The sequence below is a fragment of the Elephantulus edwardii genome, unplaced genomic scaffold, assembly GCF_000299155.1.
Source record: "Elephantulus edwardii isolate Elephantulus edwardi_28Jun2011 unplaced genomic scaffold, EleEdw1.0 scaffold00102, whole genome shotgun sequence".
Taxonomy (NCBI): Eukaryota; Metazoa; Chordata; class Mammalia; order Macroscelidea; family Macroscelididae; genus Elephantulus; species Elephantulus edwardii.
In genome coordinates, this window is record NW_006399852.1 from 10899426 (window position 1) to 10925340 (window position 25915).

The following is a 25915-nucleotide window of genomic DNA, read 5'->3' on the forward strand; positions in this document are numbered from 1 at the left end:
TGGTGTACACCATTTGTGTGAGCGAAAGAGATATGGCACTGCTTTATGTTTTAAAACGCAATGAGCTTAGAAACTTTTGTGATCTCACTGTCCACTTTGATTGACTTTAGCCAGCAGCTGCCTGCACTTTGGTTGATCGCAAATGTTTAAAAAGATTGTTGCTTTATGGTGGGTGCTTCCAAAAGACTCATTGTTCCGGACACAGAACATCCTTATATTAGTTAGGCTTTATGATACGTGGTCCATAGCAGATTAATTATTAACCTCTTAGTGAATAATTAATCATTTGACCTGTTCCCAAGTTGCACACTCACTGGGTTAGAAATGATTTCCCAAACAACTAAAGATAAGGGAAGGCGATTCCGGGTTTCACAATGTCCCTATTGTTGCCGACGTGTTTGAGAGACATCAGCTGATACCTATGACTGGTCCAGCCACTCAGTCAAACCACTTCCTGGGGTTTTCTCGGGTAATGGCAGTGATTCAGAAGATACCACAATACTTTTAGAAGCCTGCTTGCTGCGTGTTTCTCTGGACCTGAATGACTCGGACCTGTCACCTTCAAAAGGAACATTTTTTTTTCAACAGTACCATTTAAATCTTCAGTCTAGATTTGTCCAGAATTGGATTTCAGTTGAATTTAGGGTGGCTTGACTGTTGAGCTATCTACAGAATGTTTTCTCATGGCCACTTATTTTATAGTAGTAGTAGTAGCAGTTGTTGTTGATTGCCTTCGAGTTGAGCACGACTCACAGCGACCCTATGAACAAAAGACCTGAAGGCCCTCTACAAACATCGACATTTATCAAAGTTCATAGAGTTTCCAGAGGTGTGTTATTTAGGAAGTGGATGCCACTCCTACTACCTTCATTTCTTTCAATTAACCAACGCATGTGTTAGTTGAGTTCCCATTATGTTCCGAGTTTTAAGTTAGGCTTGGAGAGGACAGCAAATGAATTCGGAGTAGCTCTTTGCAAAGGTAGTGGTAACTGGGGGGAAGAGAGGTAAAAACGAGTGGGGGACAAGCACAGAGGGTTGTACTTTTATAAATATATATTTGTGTGATTTTTATCTTATGAATCTAGTCAGAAGGTGTCCTTTAGTTATGGTAAATTTTACATTTTGGGGGAATTTTTCAATAATGTAAAAAATATAGATCAATTTTTATTTTGTTTTGTTTTATTGTTGTGTTTAGTAAGAAAAATCATGAATAATACAACAAACATAATTTACATTACTGCATTGTCCATGTGAAAGAGATGTGAAAATGGCCAGTGCTTTGTTATATATGTGTTTATCACAATTAAGAAATAAAGAAAGCAGTAATTTTCAAAATTGTGTTGGAGCCACAAGATATGTGTTTCTGTCTAGTCCTCCAGGAGCTCTAAAATTGCATTTTTGGTGGTAGAATAAACAAGACTCTTGGAAATTCAAAACATTAGTTCTCTCTCTAGTTTTCCTGACCCTTGGCTTGCCTTTTCCCTCTAGTGCTTGAAAAATCTCCTCGTTTTTTGGCTGGCCGATCTACTCTAGTGAGATAATGTGTATGAATGCATTCTGAAGTCTGGAAGGGGCTTTGAAATGTGTTTATTATTGCTGTCTTTACTATCACAGTTGCCATACAGACACTGCTTTGAATTATCTCATCAGACATACCAGTAACTCGCTTCTAAAGGGCTCTGGTGGCTTAGTGGTAAGGAGCTCGACTGTCAGCCCAAAAACAAGTGATTCGAATCCCCCAGCTGCTTTAATCTCCTCTCATACAATTAAACTGCCTCTAAAACTCACTGGAGAGTCAGCTATGAGTCCTTGCCAAGTTAATTGTATACCACAACAACAATAACAATACATCAGAGATGATTGTGAATGTCTACATGGAAACCCTGAGTGGGTTCCAAATGATTAAGTGCTCACCTTTAAGTGAAAATTTGCAGTTTTAATTCATCCTGAGATCTTGGAAAAAGTGCAGCCAGAGTGCTCTTTGGAGGCAAAGGTGACAAAGCTTTGTCTCACATACTTTTATACATGTTTCTAGGAGGAGATATTTCTCAGAAAAGGACATTGGAAAGGTGAGGGACAGCTAATGAGAAGAAGACCCTCTCACTAAGATGGATTGACCTGGTAACTGCTGCAAAGGGTTTGAGTGAATCAGAGATTGTGGCAATGGCACAGGGTTCAGATACGTCCTTTATAGGGTCACTGTGAGCAGCACTGGGCTCGAAGGCACCTCTAACAACAACAAGAGGTGCGTTGTTTGGTGTCATCAAGTCAGAACCAACTCATAGCTAACCCTTCAGGAGGATTTCAGAAGCTGTATATCACATGGGAGAAGATGACCCGTTGTCTCCTCAGAGCTGCTGGTGTTTTCATGTCATGTGCCTTTGGATGGGCAGCACAGCTCTTTACCCCAAGGCCACCAGATGTGCCTGGCAGTCGGCTTCTGGAAGATTACAGTCTTAAACACCCACTAAGCAGCCCTTCTCTACACACTGGGATGTCTGAGAGGTAGAATCGACTGTGGTAACAAATAATGACAAATAGGAAAGCTACTTCCTTCTTGATCTTGAGAAACATTTGTTTCCCAGTAGAACCTGGGCTTGGGCAAAATAATGATTTCACTGATTCTGCTGATTCCACCACCAATGTACCAACCGAGAGGAAGTCAGGAGCAGTAGGGGATGGGGAAGCATATGGGGGGGGGGAACCACTGTATGTGTATTGTGCAAAATTATTATTATTGTGCAGATATCGTTTAACCTCTTTATGCCTTCGTTTTCTGAATATGAAGATGTGCATAATACGTGGTAGGTTGTTGTAATGCTCAACTGAAATAATTTATCAAAAGCATTTAGTACTCAGTACAAAGTGAAAGGAGAAATGAAGTTGGAGAGACGCACCATTTATACCTTCTGTCCTGTTTGAGAAGTGACAACTATCACTAAATGTTAGTAAAATTCTCCCCTTCTAAAGTAGGAGACACAAGTTCACTTACCAGTGAATGCACCTCATCTGTAGCCGCCATCATGATTCCATCTCTTTGTGTATGGGGTCACCACAGATTGCAGCAACTTGATGGTCGTTAACAACAAGAAGACTGCTTCAGATCTCATCTGGTGGAATTGGCGTGAGTCTCTTGCATGCAAAGGAAAGTATGGCTAGAGAGAGTAGGAGGATGCACTTGAAAGATCAGAGAGAGAAGAAGGTGAATCCTGTGTTAACTCTCTGTAAGAAACAAACGCTGGTGTTTTATGGCACTTGGAAGTTTATACAGTTTCTACTTATGTACATGTCTGTATTTAACTCAGGCAATAACTTCATCTTGAAGATATGGAAATTGTTCCCCAGAGAGACCAGCGCATGACTAGGGGCATGGTAAAATCAACTTCAAAAATCAGACCTCCTGGATACTGGCCCCAATTTTCTTCCTTCCAGTACACTGGTCCTTCTCTGCCATGTACAAGATGTTCATATTTATTATTACCTTTGGTGCTGAAGCCCGAAGGAGCAAAGAGCCACTTGCTCCCACAGACCCAGACGGACATTGGTGGAGTTCCAGGGAACTTCCTTCAGGGATACTTCAGACGGGCACTTGGCTAACCCACAGCTGCTGAGGGCCGGCCTTACCTCCTCTGAGCGAATCTTAGAAGAGCTTCTTGTCTCCTGTTGCCTCTCAGTGGAGACTGTTTAATCTCTGTTAAATGCCGTATCTGACGACAAAGTTAAACCTCAGCCTTTCCTTTTTGCTAAGAAGGAACAGGTAGTGATTGAAATAGTGGGATTAATATATTTTCAGGTCTGGTCTTTGTTGAACAATTCTTTTGAATGATTTAGTAAGTACAATTATATATAATCTAATATAAATCTTGGGTTGACCTAACTAGGTATTGTGATTTTGATTCAAATGTCCATTTTAAATGCTGCTGGTTATACAATACTTTTTATTGTTTTGTGTCCCCCACACCTTTCTTTTCAGTTCTAAGATAATTACAGCTTTGAAAGTTCGAGTCTGCGCTTTTATTGGCTATCTTATCTATCCTGTTACAACTCTTTTGAATTAAGATATGGGAAAGTGATCAAAGAAAATGTGGTGTAGTATTTAACATTTTAAAAAAGAGAACACATTTGAAAGTTGGAAGTTATTTTATGCATGCTAATGGTATTAACTGTTAATATATTACCTTTGAACCCATTCTTTTTGTGAAACAGTTTTCTACTCTGAATTGACAAGTTGTATGCAGATAGTACAGTATTTATTTGCTAGGTAAATGAACTTATTTTTGTGTGATGAAACTTTGATAAGCTAGAATATATTATAAAATTCAAAAGTGACCACATGTACTCTATTTTTCAGAGGGGAAAGCACCATTGATTGCGAAACAGCTAAGTCACCATTGGCACTATTGATATTTGGGGCCAAATAATTCTTTGATGCGAGAGGACTGGCCCATGTCTTGTACGTTTGGCAGCATCACTGAGTGCTGCCCGGTACACACCTGTAGCACTCTCTCTTCTCAGTCATGTCAGTCAACTCTGTCTCTTGACATTGCAGACTCATCCCTGACTGAGAATCACTGAACTAGAACTTTGGCTATAATTCTGTCCTTTTGCGTAATCTAAATTGATATGATTCACCAATGCTGGATAAGTGTTCAGAATCTTCACCAAGAGAGAGAAAATATACTATAGAGACAGTAACTTGTACTTTTCAATTATTCGAAAAGCAAATGTTTCAATATCAGTACTGAATAAGCATTTTATGATGAATTCTGAGCTACCATGAAAATTCAATTAACTGGAATTCTAAACATTTTGATTGGTGTCTCGTCTTATTTTCTTCCACAGTGGATCTGTCCTCCCCATTCTGAATTAGTTTGTGACAATGCTTTGAGAATGTGTCTTAAATACTTCAAATAAGTGGAAGATAATTTTATGTTTTGCCATATATTAAATGTTCTCTTGAAGAAGAACTTTCTGTATGTTCCTAATGCATATCTACAAAGGTTTCATTATCTTGTCAGGTGGATATGTGCCTAAGAGAATGGTATTTTGTGGATCTAGTCTTAAAACTGAGTTTCTGAAGCCTGTTTGTGAATATTTTAGCCTAAGGTGGCAAGATTCCCAGTTGGCAAAGTGGTTTGGGTAGGTTAGCTTAATAGAAACGATGGTGATTTGAACCCATTTAGTGGCATTGAGGAAGAAAGGCCTGGTGATCTGCTTCTGTAAAGATTACAGCCAAGAAAAGTCAGTGAAACAGTTCTACTTTGTTATACATGTGGCTACCATGAAGCAGAATCATCTCCATGGCAACAATATGTGTGTGTGTTTGTATGTGTTTCACAGAAGAAATCAAATGGTTAATTTTAACTCCTGAACCTCTAATGGCCTAGTGGTAGGGAGTTGTGCTGCCAACCCAAAGATAGAGAGTTTGAATCCACTAACTGCCCCACAGGAGAAAAGCAGTCTCTTCCTTTGCAAAGTCCAGCCTCTTAAAATCTGCTGCCGGGTCAGCTTTGACTTGGTTCTTATTCTGTGGCACTGAGTTTTGAGTTGTTTTAACCACTGTAGGGATAAAGATGTTTCACTTGGCTGAGGAATTAAGTGAGTGCTTTTTAAAATGTGTTTTGTTAGTGACATATACATATATATTTTTTAAAGCCATGGGCTAAAGTTGAGCCAATCAAAGCAAGAGATTGGCTGTATGGTAAAAGGAAGTATTTACTCAGTTATTGTAGTATATGGCCTCTTGCCATCTTTGATAAAGGATTGAAGTGTTGTGCACCCAAAGTCTGCTACCCTCTTGACCCCTCATCAGTCATCAGCTGGCCCGTGAGACCGGCTGAGTCGGAGCTTAGTAGGCTAACTATTGTTTAAAGATTGTGTAACTCCTGAAAACGGAAATTACTGACACAGCAGTCTTGCATTGTGATGTGTTTTAAGATTATACTCATATGCTTCCTTTTCTGCCACTAATCTACACCAGATTAGAGATAGAAAAGAATAATATATAGGAATTGAAGTTGTTCTTCAGCTGGGGCGACTGTGAGACTGTTGGAAATGTCTTTTCATTTACTAAAATAAGACCATGTATGAAAGTAAAAGACCCTTTGTGGCACATTTCAGGAATTTCACATGGAAGCCTACTGGAATTGTTATTATCTTAAATACCATGAGGATGACTTCTAACTCTTACAGGCACATTTTCACTGTCAGTGTATGAATTATTGGAAGAATATTTGTTTTCAATGTGACTAGTAGCACATACACATCCTTTTATTACTGATCTGATTTTTTTTTCTTCTGATTAGTTTAGGAAAACCTTATAAGGGGTATGTCCACTAGTCTCAACTTTATGGCATTCAATCTCTATATTTGTGCCACTTTTTAAAACAAGTCATGTATCAGCTGCAGCTGTTGCTGACCAAAGCTGTCCCCAGAGTGGGCGAAATAGTCAGAGATGGCGTGCTCAGGTTCTCTGTGTTAAAAGGGTATCTGTTGCAATCAATCTGGGTTGATAACAACTGGTTTGTAGAAGGCAGTTCAAGCCACCAGATACTTCTTTTCTCTTTGACCAAATGTACTGTAGATTGGAGGCTTTAGTGATACATAACACCTATAGTTAATCATAACTAGTTGAACATATACCCTGACTTTTATAAAGAGAGCCGCTCCTGTATTTGCAGCATTCTTTTGTATTTGTTGGAGCCTTTTCATAATTAATGTAGATTTTTATTTTGTGACAGCCTGCAAAGAAAAGACAAATGAAAATACATAATATCAAAAGGATAAAATGTTTGGGTTTTTTAAAATACAAACTGGCGGTGATGTTTTCCAACTAAATATATTTTGATTAAAGTAAATATTTACACTAAGGCAGTTATCCAGTTACTTTTTTAGAGAAGCACTATCATACTTAAGAGAGAAGCTTAGAAATACTGGCTTGATACTTGTTGTTTTTATTGGTAGGTGCCATCAAGTCAATCATGACCCATAGCAACCCTATGAATGGTAGATCTGTTCCCTTCCTGGTCCTGTGACATCCTCAGCATCTCTGATACACTTGAGCCCATTGTTAAAGTCACTGTGTCAGCCCTTCTTGGTGAGGGTCTTCCTATCATTGATCTGCCACATTACCAAGCATTATGTCTTTTTCCAAGGACTGGTCCCTCCTGAGAACATGTAAGTAAGTAAGGCAGAAATTCGCCATTCTTGGCTCTGTAGAACACCTGGGTCGCACTTTCTCCAAGACATACTTGCCTTGTCAGTTCTTGTCTCCCCAAACTTTCTCATAACCTGTTGGAACGCCTTCCCCCCCCCAAACTTCTCTCATTCTCCAGTTTACTGTGTGACAAGAGAAGAGAACTGACTATACTATGAAAAAGTTGATTCTTTCCCATCTTTCTTTTCACTATTTATAAAGAGAGGTCAAGGGAAGAGAAAATTAGGGATTTATTTTTAGCAGTTAACAAAGGCAGAGTTGGGCAAGATTGAACTGGATGTCATTTCACTTTCATCATTTTGAGACAAGGAGGAATCTTATGGAGAAGACATACCTTAAAGAGAAGAAGAGCTGGTGGCACATTTAAATGTTCAGAGCTAAGCAAAAGCTTGGCAGTGCGGAATCCCCTGGTATCTAAGGAGTAAAGATCTATTGATTTGTGCCTGTAAAGATTACAGCCTGGAAAGCCCTTGGGGCAGTTCTCCACTGTCACTGGATCACTGTGAGTTGAGAATTAACTTTAGGACACTCAGCAGCACCAGCTTTAAAGATACAACGAATGCCCTTTGTACAGCTTTATGTCATCACCTCCCTATAATTCTCCCAGTTATCATTAATGGAAACAAATATCTGTATTCCTTTGGGACTGTTATATGTGTCTTATGGAGACAACATCCTAGACTAAATAATTATGTTCTAGGAATGTAAGGGCAAGTGTTCTTATTATGTGCTATTGAGTCCACTATAGCTCATAACAACCCTATAAACAACAGATCTGAACCTTGCCCTATCCAGAACCATCCTCTGGTCTGTGATATCCTGGAGCCCATTGTATAGTGACTGGGTCAGTTCATTCACTTGAAGGCCACAGTCTCCTTTGCTCCACCTTTCACAGCATAAGGTCCTTATCCAAGGACTGGCCTCTCGGGGCAACATGCCTCAGGTAAGTGAGGTGAAGTTTCACCCTCCTGGCCTCTCAGGAGCACCCAGGTTGCAGACCTTTCTGTCCTTTCAACAGTCCATGAGATACTCTATACTCTTTGTTAACAACACAATTCAAAGGCATCACTTCTTTTTTGGTCTTCCTTATCTATTGTGTGACTATCACATGCATACAAAAAAATTGAGAATACTCTAGCTTGAATCAAGAGCATCGTAATCTGTAAACGGATAATCTTTTTCTTTAGAACCTTGCAGATGTTCTTTTTTATCTTCCCTTTTTGATTGAGATTTTAATGAAAGTTTATAGATGACTTGGATTTCCATGCATTCATTGTTGCATATTTTCCTCTCTGTCCCCTCTATCCTCCAGTTCCCTTTTTTCTTTAGAAAAAAATTTTTTTCATTGTTATATAGTCCCTGTTGCCCCCAGTCCACTTTACTATGCAGCTCTTATTCTGTACTCTTGTCATGCCAATAATACCTAATCATATATTTCTTTTATTTTATATTTTTACTTTATTTATTTTATGTAGTTCTCTTCCTTGTCTGTTTTTTTTTGTTTTTTTTTAAATTTTATTTTATTCATTTTAATGAACACTTACAGAGATTTTGGATTTCCATTAATTCATTGTTACACTTTTCTCCCTGTCCAGCACTCCCCCCAGTTCGCTCCTCTCTTTGAAAAATAAAAGAAAAATTCCTTCCCAGGTACACAATCCCCCTGCACCCCTCCTACCACCCTTAGTACACTCCACTATGCAACCTTAATTCTAGACTCTTGTGATAACCATAATACCCTATCAAATATTGCTTTTAAATTATTCCCTCCCTCATCTGTTTCAATGCAGTATACATAATTGTATATGTGTCTGTTTTAATGTGGTGTACTTTGTTTATCTCCTCTTTTCTTAGTTTTCCCTAACCCCCGTGTCAGTCCTATTTTATAATCGTGGCATTATGCAGTATTTCTCCCTTTGTGACTGAGATATTTCACTCATCATGATGCCCTTCATGGTCACCCATTTTGTAATATGTTTCATGAGGTCTTTGTTTTTTCCAGTGCTGCGTAATATTCCATTGTGTGAATATACCATAGCTTCTCTGTCCATTTGTTTGCTGTTGGACACTTGAGTTTTTTACAACTCTTTGCTATTGTGAACAAAGCAGCAGTAAACATGGGTGTGCATATTTCTGCTTATGTGGCAGTTCTGGTTTCTTTAGGGTATGCAGGCCTTCTTTATAGCACATTTCTTCAATGCAACATATCTTGATTTCTTGACTGCTGTGACTATGGGTGTTGGTTGTGAATCCAAGTAAAATGAAATCCTTGACAACTTTGATCTTTTCTCCACCTGCCATGCTGTTGTTGCCTGTTGGTCCAGTGGTGAAGATTCTTGTTTCTTAATATGGAGATATATCCTGTATCAGTCAGATTCAATTTGACGGTACACACACACAGACTATAATAAAACAAAATTTAAAAAATTAAAAAATCAAAAATAATATTGAGATACAATGTACATTGGAGGCCGTGTTCTTTCATCTTCCAAGTATGTGTTCCAAGTTGCTGTGATGCCAGAAACGTTGCTTGTGCTGTTTCATATGCCGGGTAGGTTACCCACGGTGAACAGGTTTCAGTGGAGCTTCCAGACTAAGAGAGATCAAGATACAGAATTAGCCACCACTTCTTGAATAATAGGCCTTAGAAAGCCCTCTGAAGAATGGAAGGATATTATTACATGTATGAACTTATTTAATCCTGCAAGTTCTTGAGATAGTTACTGGAATGTTCGTCATCCTAAGAGATGGAGCAGTGAGGCACAAGAAGAATATATAGCTTGACTAAGGTTCTAGTCCTTGATTTTCTGCAAGTGCTTCTAATCCTCACTCTCAGCAAGCAAGGTTGTGCCATCTGCATAACACAGGCTATTGACAAGTCTGCCTCCAATCCTGGTGCCAAATTATTTTTCACAGATTTCAGCTTCTTGAACAATTTCCTCAGTATACAGATTAAATAGGTGTGGAGATAGGATACAACATTGACACACACCTTTCTTAATTTTAAACCATGCAGTGATCCCTTGCTCTATTTGCACAACAGCCTCTAGGTATAGGTTGGAGAAGATCAAAGACTATAGTCTTCAATATGGATTGCATCGCAATGCCAAGAAACAAAAATTCTCACCCCTGGACCTATAGGTCACATCATGATAGATGGAGAAAAGATTCAAGCTGTCCATGATTTCATCTTACTTGGATACACAGTCAGTATGCTTTGTACCAGCAATCAGGAGATTAAGAGAGGTATTGCACTGGGAAAGTACAGCCAGCACCTCTCCAAATTATTGAGGAACAATGATGTTAGTTTGAAGACAGAGGTGTACCTTGTTCAGGCCAAGTCTTTTAGTCTCTGGCTATTCTGCTGAGAGCGGGACAATGAATAATAATGACAGAAGCATTGATGCCTTTGAACTGTGGTATTAGAGAAGAGTATTGAATATCCAAGCACTGACAAAAGAACAAACAGGTATGTCTTGGATAAAGTGCAACAAGGACGCCTTGAAGGCAAGAATGATGAAGCTTTTTCTCACATAGTTTGGGCTTGTTGCTAGGAGACACTATTCATTAGAGAGAAACATCATACTTGGCAAAGTGAAGGGGTGACAAAAGAGGAGACTCTTGACCAAGTTGATTGACACAGTAACTGCAGCAGTGGGCTCAAGTGTATTGGACATAGTGACGATGACACAAAGTAGGACAGGGCTCATATATGTTGTTCGTAGGGTGGTTGTGAGTCATCCTTGACTCAGTGGCACCTAACAACAGCAACAAGGTTCTAGAGTTCTAAGAGGCAGGGATAGGACTTGAATCTAGAAAATCCTAGAACATTCTTCCAACCTCTATTATTCTGCCTTCCCAACAGCTCTGCTAGATAGTTATCATCTTCATCATTCTACAGATGAAGCAGTTGGAGACCAGAGAGGTTAACTTTGCAAAGACCACACCACTGGCAAATGTCAGGAGAAGGATTCCTGCTGAGACCTGACCAGCTCAAGAGACGGTGCACTCACACTGCGGAGGACACCTTGCAGCAAAGGCGTAACTGACAGGAGAAAATATGAGATGTCCAGCTCCTTCCTTGTGAAGACAGTTAAGGTTATAACGAAGCCTGGCTCGGTTGTTCGTAATCCATTGTAAGGTGGTAGCGTGGCTGTTTACCGAAGCATGCGAAAGCCCTTCTGGTTCAGCTCTACCTTGTAGAACTCGTCTGTCTCTGTCACCATCTAAGCCGTGCTTCGTTCCTTTCAGCGTGCCTCTCTTCCAAGTGGACTGGGCTATTCTGTTCCTGTTTATAAATCTTTTAAGTGTGCACATTAAAAAAGTAATTAAATTGTCATTATAATTTATAGTGGGCCTCAAGTCAATCACCTAATTAAACTGCAAGAGAGGAGAGGTGATGGGCTCATATGCATTTATTAAGTATTACTGTATTAACTATGCAGGGATTTTGAACCAAGCAAAAGAGAACAGTCAGGGTAATACCATTCTCTCTAAGTCTTTCCACTTCTGCCCTGTCTGTTGAGTAATTTAAAACCATATCTGCTTAGTGGAAGAAGTCTCTTTTTGGTAATTTTTAAAATGAAATGGCAGTTTTTCTGTCTTTCAGGGATAGCATTTTCCCATAATGCTCTTGATAGCACTGATGCACACTGTGCCACATCCCAGCTGAATGAACAATTAGCTATAGAATGTGGTTGTGTTGTTGTTGCTCCTTGCCATCAAGTCGGAACTGACTCATACCTGACCGTCCAGCAGATTTTCAGAGACTTCAAATTGCATCAGAGAAGATTGCAGGTCTTTCTCCATAGAGCAGCTGGTGAATTCAAACCATGTGCTTTGCGTTGGCAGCGTACCTTCTTACCACTTGGCCACTGTAACCCCCTAGAAATAGAATGTTGCTGTTGTTGTTGTTACTGTGTCCTTGCCGAGTTGGAACCAACCCATAGCTGACCCTCTGGTGGGTTTTCAGAAGCAGTTAACCACAAGGGAGGAGATTGCTCATCCTTCTCCCGCAGAATATAATGGAGAACACAATCTGAATTCATGAGTTACTTATAGCAGCAATCCAGATTCCTAGGTGATAAAAGTAGTGCCTGTTGACCACCTGGAACTTTTGAAAAGATTTAACTTACTTGACACAATGGTACCTAACAAAAACAACAACCACAACGACAACAACAGTGTTCCTCTGGTCATGTAGTCCGCAGAGCATTGTGCTATTTATCCAAAGGCTGAGCCGCTGTGATGCTGAGAACGCATCAGTGTCTCCTTCTCCAGTTAAAGGCCTCAGAAACCTGAGCATCAGCTATGAGTTCATTCTGGCTTGAAAGCAGTACGTTTGCATTTTTTAAAGCAGTAATGGCTGCCAAAAGGTCTGTGTTGTAGTGTACCATCGAGTTGGTACTGACCCATAGTTGACCCTCCAGTGGGTTTTCAGAGACAGTTAATTGAATGGGAGGAGATTGCACATCCTTATTGAGCAGAGGGGCTCCTGGCCTCAAACCACATGCCTTCAGGATTACAGTGCAGCTTCTTGCCACTAGACCACCAAAGCATGAAAAACACCAGGAAAAGAACCCCACAAAACTCATCTGGCCAGATAGAATGGGCTGCAAGAAAACTCTTGCTGTAGGAAACAATTTTTTAAAGAAAGGGTCTGTTTTTCATTTCTAAACTCCGACACTATTGCATGTCTCTGTGTGTATAAAAGTGTGTGTGTATAATTATTCTATTTAATATTTGATGTCTTAGCTGCTGTAATTGGTGTTTATAATAGAATAGGCTGTATTTGTTCTTATGGGGTTTGACCTTCTAGGGAAAGGAGATTATGGAGAAAGCTCATCAAGTGCCATCTGTAAGAGTGACAGATTATGTGCAGAGAATATTTCCCTGAAGTATTTCTTTTGTGGTAGATTGAATTGAAGGACATAGTTCCAAAAGAAAGAGTCATAAGGGGCTGGGGTGACAATGAGAAGGAAAATAAAAGCATTTCACTGAGGTATGTAATGTTGTTGTTATGTGCCGTCGAGTAGCTTGAAACTCATAACGACCCTATGTACAACAGCCCTAAACTCTGCTCTGTCCTGTGCCAATCACACTGTCTCTGACACTCCCATCCCAATTATCCCAGTCACTGAATTAATCCACCTCATAGAGGGTCTTCCCCTCCTGTGCTGTCCCTCCACCCTCCCAAGCATGATGTCCTTCTCCAAGGACCGGTCTCTCCTCACAACATGTCCAAAGTATGTTAGATGGAGTCTCAGAATCCTTGCCTCCAAGGAGCCACCCAGTTTTACCCTTTCCAGGATGAATCTGTTTGTTTTCCTAGCAGTGCATGGTATTCTCAACACTCTACTCCAGCACCACAGCTCAAAGGCATCAATTCTCCTTCTGTCCTCCTTGGTCATTGTCATTTTGAAATGCATAACAAGTGATTGTGAAGACCATGGCCTGTATCAAACGCATCTTAGTCTCCAGAGAGACACCATTGCTCTTCAGTACCTTGGAGAGGTCCCTAACAGCAGACTTTCCCATGGCAATGCGCCTTTTAATTTCCTGGCTACTGGTGCCAAGAGTGTTGACTGTGGAGCCAAGCAAACTAGAGCTGTGTACAATCTCAGTCTCTTCACCATCCATCCTGATGTTGCCAATTGGTCCAGTGGTGAGAATAGCAAATGTTTATGCATGTATGTAATAGCAAATATTTATACCTAAAAGTTACTATCCAAAAATTACTGACATTGAGTCAGCACTGATGCATAGGGGCCCTTCCACTGGATTTCTGGGGCTGTAAATCACATTGGAGGAGATTGCTCATCTTTCTCCCTTAAAGCTTCTGGTGGATTCGAACCAACAGAGAAGCTCAGTTTTGGGCTAAATGTGACACTATGTATGGACCATGCCACCAGAGCTGCCCTGGAAGTTATAAGTTGTTCATAAATGACTCCGTAAACAAGTGCTGTAAATAAAGATCCTGAGTTTTGTTGTCGGTCTATAAGTGTACAAAACACTTGCAGTGCGTACACATCACGTGTTACATGTATATACGCAGGCAAAGAAATGAAAAAGCTGGTCTTTATTTCTCCTGTGATATTTACAGCCCCTGGAACCTATGGAAGGGCAGCTGTGAGTCGGTTCTGACTTGTCAGCAGTGAGATTTTTGATTTTTAATTTTGATTGTTTATTTTTGAAGTTCTGGAAAAGGACATCAACCATGGAAAAATAGACAGTCAACAAAAGACAGGAAGACTCTCAACAAGATGGATTAACACAGTGACCGTAATAACAGATGAAAACATGTCAGAAATCATGAGAATGGCTCAGGATAGAACAAGGTTCAGATCTGTTGTTCATAGAGTTCCTGTGAGTTACAGTTGACACAAGGGCACGTAACAACAAGTCCACAAAAGCTGAATTAGCCTATGGTGTACTTGAAGAATTATTAACAGTTAAGATGTTATGTACCTGGTAGTTCAATTTTTGTTGTTGTTGTGTGTTGCTGTCATGGACCTCTCCATAATGCTGAAGAGCAAAAATGTCAGTCTAGATAAAAAGGTGTGCCTAATCCAGGCCATGGTCTTCTCAATTACTTGTTATGCTTCAGAGAGCTGGACAATGACCAAGGATGACAGAAGAATAGACGCCTTCAAATTGTGCTGCAGAAGAGTCTTGAACATACTATCGAGTGCTAAGAAGACAGATAGCTCTGTCTTAGAGAGTGTGAAACCAAGTCTTTCCTCAGGCTGAGATTTTGAAGCTCCATCTCACATCCTTTGGGCATGTGGGCAGGAGAGACCTGTCCTTGGAAAAGGACATCATGATCAGAAGTGAGTGTGGAGGGACAGTGCAGGAGAAGAAGATCCCAGATGAGATAGACTGATACAGTGACTGGGGCAATGGGGGTTGGTTTGTTGGAATTAGTGAGACTGGCTCAGGACAGGGAAGGCTTCAGAACTACTGTACGTAGGGCCACTATATATCACAGGTGACTCAAAAGCACATAGCAACAACAGCATACTACATTGGTTGTTTTTTTTACTTAAACCACTTGTTAGAGTCAACAAGACCTCATGCAGGGTCTTTTTGTTTAAAAGTCAATTGTTATTATATTTTGGAGGAACAGTCTTCAAAGTGTTAGAGCATCTTTCTGTCAATATACTGTACTGAGGTAACTAGGGGTTGCTGTGGTGCTGAACCTTGTGCCACTGGGGTGTCAAATAGGTATTACTCATGGTGGACAGTGTTTGGTGGAGCTCCCAGTTAAAGACAGGTTTGGAAGCAGGAGTGACATCCACTTCATAAACAACATGCTTCTGGAGACTCACGAACTTCGATAAATGTCGATAGTTATAGAAAGGCTTCAGGCCTTTTGTTCATAGTGTTGCTATGAGTCATGCTCAGTCAATAACATCAAACAACATGTGTAAAAGAGTCAACTATAATTTATAGCCACAGTTACTGTGTCAGTCCATCTCATCCAGGGTCTTAATCTCCTGAACTGACCCTCAACTCTTGCATGCATGATGTCCTTGTCCAAGGACTAATTTCTCTTGGACACATGCCCAGAGTATGTGAGGCAGAGTTTCAAAATCCTCTCCTCCAAGGAGCAACATGGCTTCACCCTCTCTAGGACAGACCTTTTGTTTTCTTGGCAGTCCCTGCTATTTTCAGTATATTTCTCCAGCAACATGACTTAAAGGCATCAATTCTCTTTCTGTCATCCTTAGTCATTAATAGTACTTAGAACGTAGTAGTTGAATTATGTGGAAGAAATTCATTGTGAGTGACAAGCTGTGATGCTGGAAGACAGTTCTTTCTGTTTCTGAGGGTACTATGCCCCCCTTGTTTCTACTTGTTACTCTGGAGTTCCTGGTTGCAAGGACTTTAGGGCTTTTTTTGAGGTACTTATTGATCCTGTAGGCTGGACAGGTGAACATCAAGGTAGAGGGACTGAAAGGATGGTTAAAGTGTCAGAGAGCTGTGGACAGGGAAGCCAAAGGCTAAACCCCCCACCAGGGTGACAGAGGATAAAGGATTCTGCCTCTACCTAGTAGCCCTTTTGCTAGTCTGGTTGCTTGCTAGGTGGTCTTTCCAATGAATTGGGCATAGGAGTATCATGAAAATTTACTTTGAAAATAGTTGACACATACATTGTTTTCTTATTATAATCCTTGAGCCATTTATATGAGCATAAATAGTTCTCCACATTGGAACCAAAGATATGTAAATGAATAAGAATCACATTTAAATAAGGATTTTGCTTGTAAATGTGTTAGGGACTTGTGTGCTGTGCGTGTGTTTGTGCCTATCTCTATACTATACTGACAACTCAACTATATATAAACTATATTTATGTACTGTAAATTTGTTCTCACTGGAATGTGAGCTTTTCTATACAAGGACTGGATCTTATTCCTTTTAAGATTTTTTGCACCTGTTCCAGCGACAGATACTGAACAGAGACCTCAAAATATAAAAGGTGCCAAAGCATGAAGCTGTGAGATTTTGTGAAAACTTTATTTTTTATTTCATTTACTTTAAAGCTGGCATCTACTGTTGAAGTTGAAAATTATTTTTCAATTACATCTAAAATTAGTTTCTTAGCTCTTTACTTCTGAAACCTCAATCCAGTCTGGAAAAGGATTCGTAAGTTTTATCTGCCATGTGCTGTCTTCAGAACTATTTTGTAATATTATATTTCATATGCTTTCTGATACTTCAGGAAGCAGTATTTTAGAAAAAAAGTATTTTATGTGTACTGACTATGAGTGGTCATTAAAGGTCTAAAGAAGTTTATTAGTGATTTATAAAAAGATCTGAAAATTTTATGTATGTTTCAGTGTTGTTTGTTAATACTAGGACCGTTGTCAGGGAGTTGGGATGAATTTATAGTAAATTCAGAATTTATATGAAAGAAAACCAGAGGCTTCAAATGTAGTTCTGCTGCAAGAAATTCTATTTCAGAGTTTATTTCAACATAGTTCTGCTCTAAGAAGTTTCATATTAAATTGTGTGGTGTGTAATTTATGCTGTAAGCTTTTTACAAGTCTGTTTTTGCCATTTCTACATGTTGTAATTGCTACAGTAGCAAGTCTCTCTCTCTCTCTCTCTCACATCTGGAAACCAGTACCATTATTTTGTTCATTCTTACAATTCTGTTGTTCAAATACACTTTTCAATTTCTATTGTTTATTCTCTTTTAAGAGTTCCCTAATGGGAAAAGAAAATAACGAGTGACAAAAAGATTCAGGTATGACGTATTGATAACCAAAGCTTCCAGAAGGCCAGAGTGATATGCCACCCTAAGTTTCTAAACCTCCACTTTTCTTCGGGGAGGGGAATCCAACACTCTAAAAGTTTAAATTGCTGTTTTCATTGTTGCTCTTGTGATCTTTAATCATTACAGAAATCGATAGCTGCCCAGCTCTTCCCGACCTCCCTGCAGCTGTCCGGAATAGCCATCTGTCCCTGCAGGTGGATCAGCCTAAGCTTCAGGAAGGCTGTGGCAGAGTCTGGGCTATTTACTTAGTGTTTCTATCTCAGGAGCCTGCTTTGAAATGGGATCCTCTTCCAGATAGAAGTTCCATACGCTGAGTTTTATGGAGTTTGGAACGTACTGGACTAACGATTTAGAACTCAAGGTGACGCTCAGTTATTCAGAGGGAGAGGGCTCCTTTTAAGGTCATCTATTGATGATTTGGCAGGAAAGCCAGGTTAGAAAATTTTTCTAAAGACTGGTTTTTATACTTTTCTACCACCTTTGGAGGGCTCATTGACTTTTTCTCGGCAGTGTTCTGATTGTTAAATGTGCAAGTGTTTACTTATGTTCTGTTTTGAGTTCCTAGTAGTTATTCAGTACTATTCTGTTTTTCCCAAGAACAGCTGCAAATAGCAGAGTTTTTTCATCGGGCTGATCCTGTAACTCATAGTTCATGCGATATGTTACATTAGATCTTTAGTTTCATGTGCAACAAGACATTCCTTTCTTTTCCCATGTGTAAACACTGGGCTTTGTACCTCTCAAGCCTCCAGTCTGTATTCTGGAAGCCCACCACTGTCAAGTCCATTTCAGTTAATGCAGCCGAGGCTGTAAATTTTAGTGGTGTGGTACAGCCCAGCTTTCTTCCAAGGAGTGGCTCGTGGGTGGGAACTGCCAACTTTTCAGTTAGCGACTCAGCACTTAACCCACCATGTCCGCAGAGTTTTGTCAGTAGTAGTCAGTTGCTGGGCCCAGTGGGTAAGAAGTTGCGCTTCCCACCCGAAGGTCGGCGGTTCAAATGGATCAGCTGCTCAGTGGGGGAGAATGATGAGCCTTCTCCTCCTGTGTGATTTACAGCTTCTGAAAGCTCCACCGGAGGGTCAGCTGAATCGTTCTAATGAGGAGGAGTTTTATTACAGATACGGAAACTCTCATGGCCTAGTGGCCTGGGGAATTTCACTGCTAATCCATTGACTGCCCCTTTGGAGGTTCAAATCCAGGAGCTACTCGTCAGAAGATAGACAGTCTCCTCCCATGTGATTAAACCCAGTGGGGGCTCAGCTACAAATCAGTTACTACGCAATGACAACTGCTGGTACTGTTATGTACTATTGAATCAGAACTGACCCATGCTTGATCCGCAAGGGGGTTTTCAGAGGCAGTAACTTGTACAGGTGAAGACTGCCCATCTTTCTCCCACAGAGCAGCTGCGAGAATGGGTTAGAATTTGCTACTTTATAGTAAAATACAAGTGTTAGTATTCGAACATACAGAAAAGCCAAAGGCTCTGTTTTCCTTCACATCGTCATTTTGATATTCTCCTATTTCCTGCATTTCTCACTTGGTGATGTGTGACCCTGTCAAGTTTTCTTTCAGTTACCTGATAGGTGAATGTATGTACTAAATAGATGTTAAGTCCTTGGAAATAGATTGGAATCATCCACGAAATGATGGTTGGCTTCACTTCTGGTACTCTCTCACTTACGTGCTAACGAAGCAGAGCGTCATCAAAGAGCAGAGGATTTTGAAAAGGCGTGTTATTTTAGACAAACTGCAAAATTTGTTACGAATTAGCGCTAATATAGTACGAGAATGGATAACAATAGGAATCTCACAGTGCTCCATAATAAAAGTGTACACACTAGACATTTGAAAATTCTTCCATTAATTGCTATATGTTAATTCTCTTATACGAGGGACTCCTTTTTCATCCCCCTCATGTTAGTGGAAATCATATGAATTTAGCACATGTACATTTTAGAGATGACTGTGGTCTATGTTGTTTCTTGTGTAGTTTTAGACACTGAAGAGTTCTGAGGTGATAGAAGAACCCTGGTGGTGTAATGGGTCAAGCACTGGGCCGCTAACTGGATGCTTGATGGTTCCAACCCACCAGATGCCCCAGAGGAGAGAGATAAGGTCATCTGGCTTCCCCAACCCTGAGGGGCAGTTCCACTCTGGCCTGCAGGGTCCTTTTAAGTGGGAACTGACTGACTGGCAGTGAGTTTGAACTTGAGAGAATTCTTAAGGAATTTTTGCTTTTTCTTTACACTTCTAGGAAGAAGGTATTTTCATCCCTATTGTAAACTTTATTCAACATGAACAATTTATTGTGGTTAGGATTCTTTCATTCTAGTGACTGGCAAAGGATGCAATTTGAGCCCTTGCTTAGTACCACAGCAACAGGCATTGCATTTTCAACTTGCTTTGAAAATAAAATTCTTTATCTGCTCTTTGTTAGACAAGCTTATAGGCATTAAGTCTTCTTACTGCCTTGCCTGTTGTAGAAAGTGGAGTACCTCAGACTTTTCTGGGAGTGATAAAATGTCACAATAGTGGTTAAAACAACAACACAAATCTCAGAATGAAATCTGGGTCAGTCCCTTTTATATTACTACAGGGTCTCCAGAGACCCTGCCCACAAAAGGCCAAGTATCACAAATGTATCACAAGTGATATATTTAACACGGCTCAGGAATGTTCCTTGAGCTCCTGCCATTTGCCTGGGTCTGAGCAGGCCGCGGAGCACAGTGCACTGTCCTCGGAGCCCGGGGCTTATAAGAAAGCCAGACATAAACAAACTACGGTGCAGTGGGTGAGGGTTTCCACAGAGGCGGCATGAGGGGACTGGGGACCGGAGATGAGACAGGAGGAAATGAGTCACAGCACAGGGGAGGGACACTCCTTCTGAAGAACTTTTAACCGCGCACCTGCTTTTTCCAGGCACTATGTAAAATGCAGGTGTCACAGGGGTCGGCAACAAGATCATCTCCCCTAGAAGCTTCTGTGGTCAAGTTGGATCTAAGAATATGTGTGTGTTTGTCGTGAACAAACTTAAGGAGAGGGTCCCACAAGAAGTGGCAGGAACAGGAACCAGAACCAAGAAAAGGGCTCAGACAGAAGGAACAGTAAGTGTGAAGCCCCAGCTTCTCAATGGTGCGCGCTGCATGCATTTGTGCTCAGAGCGAGTTAGACTTGTGACCCTACGTGACAGGGCAGAGCTGCCCAATAGGGTTAGATGGGCCATAATCCTCACAGCAAATGCCAAATCTGTCTCTCTGCTTGACCCTCAGGATGGGTTCAAGCAGCCCACATTAGCAGCGGAGTGCTTAATCATTTTATTCTGTGTATTTAAAACCTTCCCTCCAAAGCAAGGAACTATTTCAACATGAGGAAGTGGACTCTTTGGGCACCCGTGTGCTTGTGTGCCAGGGCTTCGTGCTTTATGGTGTGGGAGGGCCACCAGAAGGGATGTGTGGTCAGCCCACCTGGAGGGAGATGCCCTCTGCCCTGCCTGTGGCCTTGTGGTTCCTCTTTCTAGGGGACAACCCTACTTCCTGTCCCCAGACCCACCTGCTGGCCCCCAGGGTGAGCTACAGCTGCCTAGGAGGCTAGAGGCCTCCCCTGGGGAGAGAAGGTGGGCTGGATTTCTCCAGGGTGACTCCATGCATTCCAGACCCAGGAAAGCCAACCCTGAGATGGGCAAACGGACCCTAAAATTTCACCCAGAGTTCCAGTCTTTTTTTTTTTTTAAATACCCAGTATGCCCATGATTAGGTGTTTACAGCACTCCGCTGCTTTGAACAATTAAACAGAAAAAAGGTGTGGGTGGGGTAAAAAATAGCAATCCCCAAACTCTTTAAGTTTTTGAGAAAAACAGGAAACTAGTCGTTTTAAACCAGCGATGCCCAGAACTGGTTACAGCACAGAGGGTTGTTTTTCTAATGCGCTGCGGTGAATGCAGCTGTGCCCGTCTGCTCATTACGAAGGCTGGCTGTGGGTTTCTGGAGCTGACGAACGTATAGGCCGGCCGGCGTAATTAGCAGTGGGAACCTGGTCATTATGGCCGGATGGTGCTTGGAAAACAATTTGCACAAGTTCTGCAGGCCGTGAGAACCTACAAAATAAGAGCGTTTGGCGAATATGCAGTTATTTCCGGGACCTGTGAGTGACCCGACCTTTAAGCTATATATAATAGCTTATTGTGGGACTGTTTGACTTCTCTCTTTATTTGGGTTATTCCCCCCCCCCCCTCGCACCTCAGTTGACAGACAACATTGGATGGGAAGAGGTGTAATTTTTTTTTTTAAATCTCCTAATTTGCTCCTTAACTCCAACTCCACTTTCTAACATAATGTTTTAGAGATCTCTTGATATTTTGGGCTTATATTTACTGATGGCTTGCAATTAAATAATGATGTGTAAGTGGCATTGATGTCACAGTCATAGTACAGTGTCTTGTACCCAGAGTGTCACAGATGCACAGTTCTTACAGGATCTTTTAATGACATGAAAAACAAGATCACCGAAGGGATTTGAGGGCCGAGGGGGCCAGCTATTGACTAGATTTCTGTTCTTCTGAATAACGTGCAATGCTTTGGAGCCCACTGTTTGTGCTGTAGCCTTGTACTTAAGACAAGTTAGTGTCAGACTAGTGGCTGAGGGTTTCCCCTCGACTTCCTGCTGTGGGTTCCGGGTAATCCCAGGCCCCTTTAAACGAGAGCTTTCCCTCATGGCCCATTGCCTTGTGCCAATGCAGATGTTCTCTTTCTGAGACTAAGAGGATGATTTGGGCTTTTGCAAGTTGACTTAATACCACCTTGACTTCATTGTTTATTGCATTGTATGGTCACCAAGCCAAGCATTTGGTCTGTGCGTGGAAGGCTTTCCGCTTGTCTGTTTGGATCAGGCTTTCCAGTTATCTCTTTAATAAGTAAATTACTCACGCTTCTCTATTGTGAAGCCTGAATTCAGTGCCCGATGAGGCTGTGTGCCTCAGCTTAGCAGCATCCTATCTCCAGCAGACTGCTGATGCCGCTCCTAAAAAGGCAGTTGGACTTCTACTGGTTTCTGTGGCACATTGGCCAAGTTGGAGCTGTTTTCAATGAGGAAGAGGTTAACTCCTCACATCTGCATTTTAGTTGCACTGCAGAAGGACTATGCATTGAATCTCTCTCTTCATGGTGGGGACAGGAGTCAAGGAGGTTTTTTCTCTATCTTCGTTTGGAGGGCTGGCGAGTATAAGTTTTGGAGACAGGGCAGGTGTGATAGGGAGCTCTCTTTTTTAACCACTTGCTGTCTGATTCTAAGTGAAATGGGATGATGGTAGCTGCCTCCCATTTCCTCTTACTGTTCATGTGGTTAATAAGTAATGAGAATCATCAAGTGTTCTTAAATACTCAGGCAAATGCTTTCACCATGACCAGCTTTTCCTGATAAATAAAACAGAAAACAGACATTATGAGCAAAATCTCCAATTTCATACACATAGGGATAGCTTTGCATTTCAGCTGGAAAGCCTGGGAAATTGTGATCAAGGTGAAATGTCAAACAAATGCATTTCTGTTTCTTCCCCTTCTTGGGCATGCCTGCATTGGAGTGGTTTTTTTTTTTTTTAATCAGTTTTTGTCTAACTTTGAAAACGTCATGGGGACTAAATGTGCTTTTTCTCTTTTCTTTTTCCTAGTCCTCTCTGTACATGGTAGAGTCCTGAGTGTACCTTTGAGATCCTCATTCCCCACACTAAGCATCTGAACGGGAGCACTGGACAAGACACTTAAGGGGGCAGTCTCTGGAAAATGCTGTCCATTCTTACAGCCTGTTGGTGAATGAAAACTATCCCTCCAGAGGTTTACATTCAGTCTTACTGATCTCTCAAGTGATTACATGTATATATAGGATTAGAACATTGTAACGAAAGGCTTCAGAAATCTGCAAGGTTGTTGCCCTCCTATTTTGGGTTTGGTGTACACCCCCCCCCCCCCGTCTATTTTTGGTACAGAGACACAGCAGTACTGTACTCTTCTTCTGTCCTTCCTAATGAGAAGACGGTGCCATGGAAGGGACGACTCTGTGCTGGAGGCTGTGGCTCAAAGGGGCCAGTGTGTAATGATTAGTCTCTCCCCTGCTGAGCAGACATGAAGAGTGTTCCTTGATGTCTTGGAGTCATCGCTTCTAATAAAGCCTGGAGCTAAATGGCCAATAGATCTCAAGCTTGGTGCCATCGTCTGTCCTTGAGCTAAGAAGCTTCTCTGTTGGATGGTTTGTCTGCCACAGTGCACAGCTTGTGCAATCACATCCTTGTAACACGTTTTCCAGCGCCCCGTCTGGCTATTTTGAGGTAGCCCCTTTCTCTTTACTTTTGGGAGAGAAAACAGTCATGGTGGTGAGAATTGAAACAGGTGGTAGAGATGAGGAAGTCAAGCTAATTTTTTTTCTCTCTCTCGTCAAGCTAATTTTTTTTTTCTTGAGGAAAGAGAGGACCAGAAAAAGGTGAGATTACTTGCCCAGCTCATGGAGCCAGTGATGGCAGGGAGGACCTGGAGTATGTGTCTTCATCAGTTATCTTGCCTTCATTCTTTTTTCTCCATGCACTGCCTGGTTGAGCTTCTCATGGGCAAGGCCAGTGCTTTTCATAACGGTTAACAGTGAGCATTTCAGAAATGTATTCATGCTCCTGGGTTGTCATTTGATGCTGGGTGAAGAATACAGCTGCTGTTTATAGAAATGCTAAAGAAGCAGGATGTGGCATCTGTGGCCGGGTTTACATTCACGGAGGGGGTTGCACAGTGCCCTGCGGTAGACGGTTTGAGCCAGTTGACACCAAGTTAATGCCATACCCTTTCTGCCAGCCTCCCAAAGGCTGAGTTTATATCTCCTGTTCAAATACAAATATCCCGCTTTGTAATTCAAAAGATCACTGTTGGTTGGTTGCGGAATTTCTCTGGTTGAACCTGATGTTCATAGGGAGTTTCACTGATATAGTTAGTCTGCTGTGTTTGTTTCATAATCAGTTATTTAAGCACACCAGACGCACGAGAACGTGTTCTGGAGAGTTACCATGGCACAGTGAAATGGTTAGGAGTTTTCAACTTTGGCTCTACGGACGTTTTGGGCTGGATAATTCTTTGTTGTTGAATGCTATCCTGAGCATTGTAGGAAGTTTAGTCACATCTCTTGTTTCTCTTCTCTCATTAACTTGCATCCTCTTAAGTTGCGACAACCAGAAGTGTCCCCAGTGTCTTTAGGGTAGGGATGCAAATCATGCTGGCTCAGGCCCCCACCAGAGTTCCAGTCAGTCTCAAGAAGGTGGCACAGTGACTTGATCAACCCAGGTTTTCATGAATAGCACGTTTGATTTTATAATAGCAAAGTGAGGAAGCAAGGATCAGGTGGGCTGCATTTCTACATCATGGCTATTCCTAGGCAGTGACAGAGTGAATGGCCGGCCACAAGCTGGGGATTTCCCCTGATGGCTTGCGGCAGGAATTCCCTTTCTCTTTCTCCTGCCCTCAAGGACTCCCTTTTAGAGACTGCCCTAGTTTATGATTCACTTGTTTTCTATACCCTCTCTTCTCTTTCCGCTCCATTGCCACCACTGCGGCCACTGGACCACCACTCCAGAGGCACTGAGTTTCTTCTGCTCGGCCCCTGGCCTTTGCTCTGCCCTGGGAGAATGCGTCTTCCTCATCCTCCTCCACTGTTTATGCCTGGGAGTGCTGCTCAGATTTGTGTGTTCCATGTAGGAAATGGTCAAGTGCAGTTTCCTAGTCTATTGACTAAAGCTCTCAGTTTGAATATTTATTTTTTTTTTTTAAACAGAAACTATGCCAGACATAGTGGGTAGGCACTAGAGTTCTCTTATTACATTGTCTCAGGCTGATTCCAAATTGGGCTGTACAGGCCTTTAAAAAGCCTGGAAAACCAATTACTATGGGCAGCCCTGGTTCCAGGGAGGATAATGCAACATTTCAAACAGTGGACTTAGAAGCAAACTTTGGGAAGATGACTCATTTTAAGTCAGGAACCCCTTTTAGGAGGCTAGATGAATAGGTGTATTAACTCAGCTTACATCTATTTATATGATTTTTCTTACCAAAACTACAAGGAGACCTTAATAGTAGGCAGTGTATAGACTTTTCACTAGGCTATAGTAGGAACCTTGGTGGCATTGTGGTCAAAACACTGAGATGCCAGCTGACAGGTTGGGAGTTTGATTTACCAGGTACTTCTTGGAAGACAGGTGTGCTGTTCTGCCCTGGTAAGGATTTATAGCTCTGTCCTATCTTTAGAGTTGCTATGAATTAGAATCAACTTGATGGGAATGGATTTTGTTCTCTAGAACTCTAGAAACTCAGACTTGGAGAACAAACAAGCTGGACCACCTGTAGTTTGCATTTCTGACGTGGAAACAAACTGACATCTGGAAAACTCCTTGG